General features: G+C 45.3%; 1 pseudogene; it reads left to right on the top strand.

Moving 5' to 3' along the window:
* The first annotated feature begins 5,327 nt into the window (after positions 1–5,327).
* On the top strand, positions 5,328–8,966 carry LOC109486671 (annotated as a pseudogene).
* Positions 8,967–9,360: the final 394 nt, after the last annotated feature.

Below are 9,360 nucleotides of genomic sequence, written 5' to 3'. Positions count from 1 at the left end.
TATATATATATATATATATATATATATATATATATATATATATATATTGTACCTAGCTAAATTCTTCGTGATAACTGCATATTATGCATAGATTTTAATTGCGTAATTGTCTTCGAATATGTCTTTATATGTTGTGTTCGCCTATGTTCTTTCATGTGCACAATGAAGAGTGTCACAAATCATTGTTTTTAATGCTCTATATACTATGTAATAAGGACGAAATTCGGGTATTCGCCCGCGAGAGCCTTACTGAATAAAATTTGATTTGATTTGATTTGATTGATTTGATTATTATTAATAACACGTACCCATGGCTTAAATATCCCAGTTATACTTTAAGTTACTACCACGTATTGTGAATTTTTAAATTTACTATTTTTCTAAATTTGCTATTTTACTACTAGCTTGATACTAAGAGCTTATTCATGTTGTACTATATAATATTGTTATTAGTTATCATAAAAGAACAGCAAAATATTTTGTCGTGTATTTTGTTGTGGAGAGCGTTTTAACGGTTACGTAAACAAATTCTCCTGCGGCATATCGTAGACTTATTTTCCTGCATATACCGGATAACTTGTGTTTGTGAATATTGAAGAACTAAAAGAGATGAAAGGTGTTTTTTTTTCACGATTTGCAACACAGGGATGTGGATGAATATCAATGTTCTTTGAATCATTCCTGTTGTGTTTTCATCTGTTTGCCAAATCTGCTTATACAAAAAGTTTGGACAGCAAGGCAGTAGAATTGATACATTTGTGTGTGTGTCTCTGTGTGTGTGTGTGTGTGTGTGTGTGTGTGTCTTTGTGTCTGTGTGTGTGTGTGTGTGTCTGAGTGTGTGTCTGTGTGCGTATATGTACGTGTGTTTGTGTATATGTATGTGTGTATGTGTGTGTGTGTGTGTGTGTGTGTCTGTCTGTCTGTCTGCAGCTGTGTATCTGTTGTGTGTGTGTCTGTGTGTCTGTGTGAGTGCATCCGTGTTGAGTGAGTGTGTGTGTGTGTGTGTGTGCGTTGTACCCATGGCTCTAATATTTTAATCACTCTGAGATATGTATGTGCCATTGGGTCGGGAATGGTATATATTATGCAAATTAGGAGCTTATTTGCATAATCAATGATAAATATTTCTATTTCGTCAGTCGTTAAAGATAAAGTTAAAACCATAAAGGCTACAACTAACTGGCTTTTCAGAAAATACAAAGATATGTTTAGATCTAGAGCTAGTACGACATCGGGGATATCGCGGCTAAAACGTACAAAACAAGATCAGAGGGTTTAGACCGTCGATTTACTGCGCCCTTGCTTAGACTTGGGTCAGATTAAACACTGACCCGGAACCTAATCCATTAGTTAGAACATTAACAGATACCAACATGCAAATAATAATCCAATTTGCAAAATTAATGTGATTCCTTAATAGTGAATAATGGGAATCTTATACCTTGAGACATGTGTAAGATACCTGAAGGTTAGCACCACAATGCATATATTATGTTAACATAGAAGTAATTTGCATTATTAGTGACGTGAGGACATTGAAATGAAACATTGCCAAAGGATAGGAATTTCACAAACAAAATATTGTAATTTAAGTTTAGAAAACCATAAATCTGAATAGATTACTTCCATAATCAATGAGGCATATAAAAAACATTCACAAAAACTCCACATATTTAATGTATGAGGTCTCAGATTTTCATCTGTTTTCAATTTATATTGGTACTGGAGACGGACATAAATTTGATTGTGAAGTTAATACCCCCTCAATGTACGATTTGTCAATGGGAATGATGTATTCTTCGTCGATATAGCATTCTTCGGGTTGCTATCTCCCACAGCAACGCACTAAATCTGCAATAAACACAAAACTGTGTGAAAACTAGAAAAATAGGCAAAAATCTTATAAATATTCCAGCTAATCCAGGATGTTCAGAGGTAGCCAATATAATCAACATTTCTCCATGTAATTGGGGATTTCAACTGCATACAGAAAAGAAATCAAATCCAACAACAAGAAATATATTAAACGTTTGATACAAGAATATGATATACAATGCTACATTTTTACTGTTTACTATTACATACAATTTGCAATAAAGCTTGTTTTGTTTTGTGAAAATGATCATTCCAGGAAACATAATCTTCCACCCTATAATATCTACATGTACTTGGATATTACTAAGAGAAGGGCTCAATCACAAACACTGTCGAGGCGATAATATTTGTGCCGCATCTGGTCTTGAGCAAGGTCAATGAAGTAGCCCTGGCCATGCTACCAAGGTCAGTCTGGAGTGTACATCCGCTGTGTGAAGACCTCTATATCTCGGCTCGAAACATATGATGGCAGCGGTGGGATACCGCCCATTTCGGAATCGAGAAAGACTGCTTTTTTAGGGGGGGGGCAAAGTTGGGAATAGAAACCGAGATTATAATATCTGTGCCGCATCTGGTCTTGATAAAGGTCAATAAACTATCCCTGGCCATGCTGCCAGGGTCAGTCTGGAGTGTACATCCGCTGTGTGAAGACCTCTATACCTCGGGTCGTTACATATGGTGGCAGCGGTGGGATACCGCCCATTCCGGAGTCGGGGACGACTCCTTTTATGAGGGGGGGGGGCAGTGTTGGGAATAGAAACCGAGATTATAATATTTGTGCCGCATCTGGTCTTGATTAAGATCAATAAAGCCAGGGTCAGTCTGGAGTGTACATCCGCTGTGTGAAGACCCCTAAATCTCGGCGCGTTACATATGGTGGCAGCGGTGGGATACCGCCCATTCCGGAGTCGAGGACGACTCTTTTTATGAAGGGGGAGGGCAGTGTTGGGAATAGAAACCGAGATCTGCCGCATCTGGTCTCGATTAAGGTCAATAAAGTAGCCCTGGCCATGCTGCCAGGGTCAGTCTGGAGTGTACAGCCGCTCTATATCTCGGCTCGTTACACCGTACATGTACGATCGCAAATTGACGCATTTTTCTTGTTTTTGTACCATTCCAAAAGCCTCTACCAAGCTTCAGAAGCGGCTGAAAAGTAGAAATTAACCAAATGGACCAGTAACATGCCAGAGGATTTTGTCCGTATAATGGCAAGCTGTACTCACTTAGAAAGGTGTACTCTTTTACTACTTCCAAAAGAGGTTACACACATCGGAAAATAAGATTAAACGTGGGTGTTTTAATATGTATTTCTAGGCACTCACATAGTAAAAAAACACAAGGCACTGTAGAGAACTGCTTAATCGTTTACAAAAATGCGGCCCGACAGTTTGTATAATTTAGTCGGCTGGTGTCTTGAAAAGGACTGCAGTACTCAATTAGGGGGACTTAGCGAGGATCTATTGAAGGGTTTAAGTAAGGTTTTTAGATAGCTCCCAGACCCCTCCCCCTTTGTGGCACCATCAAAACAGCAATATTAGGCACTTCTTTGTGCTGATAGCGTACCATGACGCTCTAAAAATACTGATGAACCAGCCTAGGTGGTGCAGCAACAGTCTGTTATACGCACACTTACGTATTGACCTATTCCTAACCATGGTTGCAAGGGGGGTCGGCTAATGTTTATTGTAATTGTTTATTGCAAATTCTTGCCCGAGGACTAATTGCAGAAACGGAAGAAATATGGTATAAAACAGGCAATTAGTACATATAGAACTATTGATAACTACTAAGAAACTACTGGTAAAAAACCTATTGGGTTTGACTTCTTTTTTGAAGACAGAGGAAGACAAAGAATCCCACTTTTTCTGTACTTTGTGGGTTTTCGGAAGTTAAGAGGAGAGTGGTTTTCTTTTCATTTGTATATGTGTGAAAGTTTGGGTAGAATTTGGAGGCTACGTCAAAGAGTTCATTTCGTTTATTGCTATAGAGGGTACAATTTGATATAAAATGCGTTTCGTCTTCCACCGTATTCAACGTACAATGTTTAGAAATTCGTTCATACACTTGGAGTATTAAAGGTCGCAGAACACAGTATTCATGGGCGACCTTCGGGGGTCTATGCATATGAAAAGAGGTTAGGGTATAGAAAAGAGTGCGTACAAACTTCTTGAAGACTGTGTATCAGGTTTTGTGCTAGAGGCAGGCAGGTGTCAACTGTGGTGTGAGGTATAGAACCATGTCGGCTGTCAGACCGTATGATTTGGATTGTGCAGGTTTATCCGTTCGTGTATAACTTTTGATTTTGTATTATATTATGGTTTGATTTGTAATCCGTGACCCCGCCCTCACCCTCGACCTTGTTGAAAAGCGGTCATATGTATTGTACCGAACAAGCTTTCGAGTTTAAATAAAGGCTTACTACTACTACATAAATACGCCAGATTACGCAACTGGCCTTCCGGGTGATCCGGCTGCAGTCTAATTGACCTCGATAGAGGGCGATTTCAAAGAGCGTCAGATTTTTTTTCATATTTTGTAGGTCATGCCTTCATCTCAAACGTTTTCGTTTTTCGTACTTCTGAAGTGCACCCTACTATAATTTTTTCCTCATCGATGTGGGTCACCTTGCAGTCCTTTAACATAGAAATCCCCATAGGACGAAAAATGTGTTCTGCTACCTTAGGCCATATTCGGCTGTGTGAGACCGCGTCGTCAATGCCATTTGAACCAGATTGCCATGCAGTCCCTGAAAATTTGCATGCCACCTCCCGCAAATTATCCTCAAATCTAATACGATCAAAATCTACAAGTACATGGAATGTACACGCAGATGATCCCCAAATCGACACGCACTGTACACGCAAATGACCCCCCAAATCTAAACGCACTGTACCGATTGATTTGTTTCAGCAAAACATACCGTTCAGTGACCTAAATATTTCTTTTCTACTTTTCATTAGCTACTTCATTAGATTAGTCTACATATCTGGAAGCATGGTTCTGCGCAGCTCTTGTAGAATAACTGTCCCTATAATACGGCAGTCGCTGTATTCATAAACATACCATCAAGAATCTATACGTACAGACGCCGCCACAGCAAGCGGCGAAACGCTTGCCACGTATGTAGAAAAAAATGTTAAAACAGAAAAAAGGGGTGCTTAACTGACCAAACGTTGGTGACTGACTACGCTTGCAGATCTGTGGACCATGTGCAGAAACTACAGGTAAGTGACACGTAACTTGTCGCGTGGAAGATTAAGATTCGAAAGGACAGAATGCATGCCAGCAGTGGTGCTAGGGAGAAGGCGGCCATGTTGTTCTTGCTCCTTTTCATAGCTACCTGTGCAGCTTCAAATGGTCTGGGTTCTCATCAGTGTAAGGTAGCTGGATGGCGGGTGTGTGTGCCTCCTAAAGGCAAGATGGGAGGTATGGAAGTGTCGGGCACATGTGTCATGTGTGAGGTCCTGAAAGGGGGTCTTGCTCCTATAAGCCCTTTCTCTCTCCTTGCCGGAGCCCGACATGTTGCAATAAGAGGGCACCAATTCCATGTCCTGTCAGAAAACAGCCTGGCCCCGCTTGAGCATTCTGTGGTCCTCACTTTAGCTTTGATGGATGCAAAAATCACTGATGTGGAGAACAACACCTTTGCTGGGTTTTCCAGTCTCCAATCACTGTCCCTAGATTCTAACAGATTGAAAAATGTAGGGCAGGCCTGGTTCACTGGCTTGGAGAATCTCCGCAGGCTGACTTTGTCCAACAACTACATCAAGCAGATAGAGCCAGGAAGCTTCGTCAGCCTAACCCGTCTACTTTTCTTGGATCTAGAGAACAACATGTTGCAGACTGTAGACCCTGCCTGGCTCTTTGGACTGAAAAGTATCATGGTCATGAATCTGGGTTTGAATGAAATCAAAAGCATTTCCCCGAGGTCGTTCCAACACATACAGCTGACCTGGTTAGATCTGAGTGGTAATGATCTGTCATGTTTGGATGAAGCTGTGTTCCTGGAACAGTCCATGTTATTACGGCTCCATGTCAGCAGCGGTATTCTGTCATCTGTCCATGATGAAAAGCCACATGAAATGATGTGGAGCCTACAACGGTTTGCCAATATGATGAGAGGGATAGCATCATTGATTGTTGCGGTGCCCAGGTTTCTCTTCTGCGTCAGCAACAGTGGGGATACCCCTGGATTCTCGTTGTGGTGGATGTTTGACTCATCTGACAATTTGCCGTATTATAGCATTTTCCGCCCATACGCCTGTGATATTTCCGATCGTTCTCTGAGCATGATCTCTATCCAGACCCCTGTAGTTGTCCTGGCCACTAACGACTCTCTGACAGACAAACTGGAGACCAACACGATTGAGCAGTGCAGGCAGGTGTGGGAATACAATGGAGGGGTTGCAATGGGTCTAGTGAGAAGGTCAATCTTCCGACTGGTTTCCTTGTCCACAGGGAACTCGACCTTTGAAGGTGTTGGCATGTCGTTTGTCCAGACACAAGACACAAACACACACACCACCACAGAGTCTGGGTACAGTCAAACACACACTCTCCATACAAACACCAACCATGACAATGCAAAGAACATCACATGCATTCTGTTCACCAAGGATGAACACACAACACTGTTCTTCACCACTTCTCAGAACCAACGTCAGACAACGGCAACCACTTACAAAACAAACACTGACGACTCCATCGGCCTTACACACTACACTGAACATACAGGGAAAGACTACACATCTTCAGAAATGGTTGGCACCTCTACACTGCAGGAGACAACTACACCTGGACCAGAGGTGCCTCCGGCATCAGATCATGTTCTCATATCTGTTGCTGTTGTTTCGGCAGTGGTCTGCCTGGTCTGTCGTCCCTTGTAGTGTTGGTTTTGAAGTTGTGCTCAACAAGGATGAGTGAGGATGACGACATCGCCAGCGACGATGCACACGTTTGGACCATCCCGCCTGGGGTTACCTTCCCCGGCTTATTGAGGTCTGCTTCCCTCCCTGCACGTTCAGGCAAGATGGCGTCGGATGACGCTGTTTCCTGTAGGTCATTGCCCGCTGTCCTGCATTCCATCGAACCCATTTACAGCGAGGTCCCGGATGACGTAGCTTGTGCTCAGAGGCCCCTCCCAAGTCTCCCACACGATGACGTGATGGTTCGGTCAGCTTCCCTCCCATCACGCACTCGCGCGCCCGGGGGCGCCCCAGATGACGCGGCATCATGTAGGTCATTGCCGGCTGTTCTACAGTCCATTGAACCCACCTATAGTGAGATCCCAGACCACATGGCCGCTGCCCAGCGCCCCCTGCCGGCTCTCCCGCGCACATCCCGGGACGATGCCAGAACACGGAGCCGCTGCACAGCGCCCCCTGCCTGTCTTACACCATACCTACAGTGAGATCCCGGATGATGATGAGAGCGGCCCAATGCCTTTCTATGCTGATCCTGTGGGGTTTTCCCTTCATGTTGTCAGAAACAGGGGTCAAAACAGACGGGCCTTTCGGGATGTCACATCGACTTCCAACAGACACCTGTCTGGAAGATCCATGGCCACATATGGGTCAGATGAACAGACCGAAGCCCAGGGTAATAACGTATATAGAATGGCCATCGATGTCCAGGGTATAAGAGCCCGTAGAAATCTGAGGGTAGGTTTGGTATCCCAGGCTGCCGACGAAAGCTTGAGGACGTACGTCAACGTCACAGATGCGATTCTGTCACGAGGTCAGGAGGTCACAGAGGCCCATATCGCCTTCCTCACATCTCCTGGTGCCTCGAGCTCTGGGCCATGGGAGATCTCAGGGGGCGGAACCCGTATCACACCACGGCGGGTGTCACTACCTCTCGTCACACTACCCAACACCTACTGGCCTTGGGAGATCCCAGAGGATGGCACTCATTTCACACGACGACGTGTGTCCCTCCCCACCGTCACACTACCTGACACTTATTGGCCTTGGGAGATCCCAGGGGATGGCACTCATTTCACACGACAACATGTGTCCCTCCCCACCGTAATACTACCCAACACCTACTGGCCATGGGAGATCCCAGAGGATGGCACTCATTTCACACGACGACGTGTGTCCCTCTCCACCGTCACACTACCTAATACCTACTGGCCTTGGGAGATCCCAGGGGAGGGAACACATACCACAGCACAGCGTGCGTCTCTCCCCACCGTCATACTACCTAACACCTACTGGCCGTCGGAGATCTAAGGGGAGGGAACCCGTAACACACCACGGCGTGTGTCCCTCCCCACCGTCACACTACCTAACACCTACTGGCCTTGGGAGATCCCAGGGGAGGGAACACATACCACAGCACAGCGTGCGTCTCTCCTCCACCGTCACACTACCTAACACCTACTGGCCATGGGAGATCCCAGGGGAGGGAACACGTAACACACCACGGCGTGCGTCCCTCCCCACCGTCACACTACCTAACACCTACTGGCCATGGGAGATCCCAGGGGAGGGAACACGTAACACACCACGGCGTGCGTCCCTCCCCGCCGTCACACTACCTAACACCTACTGGCCATGGGAGATTCCAGGGGAGGGAACCCGTAACACATGACGGGGTGTACCTCTCCCCACCGTCACATTGCCTAACACCTACTGGCCTTGGGAGATCCCACGGGAGGAAACACATACCACAGCACGGCGTGCGTCCCTCCCCACCGTCACACTACCTAACACCTACTGGCCATGGGAGATCCCAGGGGAGGGAACACGTAACACACCACGGCGTGCGTCCCTCCCCGCCGTCACACTACCTAACACCTACTGGCCATGGGAGATCCCAGGGGAGGGAACACATACCACAGCACGGCGTGCGTCCCTCCCCACCGTCACACTACCTAACACCTACTGGCCTTGGGAGATCCCAGTGGATGGCACTCATTTCACATGACGACGTGTGTCCCTTCCCTCCGTCACACTACCTAACACCTACTGGCCTTGGGAGATCAAAGGGGAGGGAACCCGCAACACACCACGGCGTGCCCCCCTCCCCACCGTCACACTACCTAACACCTACTGGCCTTGGGAGATCCCAGGGGAGGGAACCCGTAAAAAACACCACGGCGTGCCCCCTCCCCACCGTCACACTACCTAACACCTACTGGCCTAGGGAGACCAAAAACACACTGTAGCAAATTAACCAGCCTTCATTCCTCTAACCATCTCTATGTTCATTTTAGGCCAAATATTTTTTTCAAAAGAGACGAAAGCTTACCATGTTGATATTGAAGATAATCTAAATATTGGAAGTTTGAATTAACAGTACACACGTAACAACGATTCGAAGATTTTATACCTCCAAGAAATATTTAGAGTTTATGTAAATTTTTCTTCTCGGGGGATTCGTCTCATTGATTATGGAAATAAGGTCATGGTTACCATAATCTAGTTAAATTTATGGTTTCGAAAATTAAAATATTTTGTTGTAAAATTCCTATCTTTTGGC

The sequence above is a fragment of the Branchiostoma belcheri genome, unplaced genomic scaffold, assembly GCF_001625305.1.
Source record: "Branchiostoma belcheri isolate BF01 breed outbred unplaced genomic scaffold, Haploidv18h27 scaffold82, whole genome shotgun sequence".
In the NCBI taxonomy this organism is placed as follows: Eukaryota; Metazoa; Chordata; class Leptocardii; order Amphioxiformes; family Branchiostomatidae; genus Branchiostoma; species Branchiostoma belcheri.
Note: the sequence above shows the minus strand (reverse complement) of the source record. Positions and strands in the feature narration are given on the sequence as shown.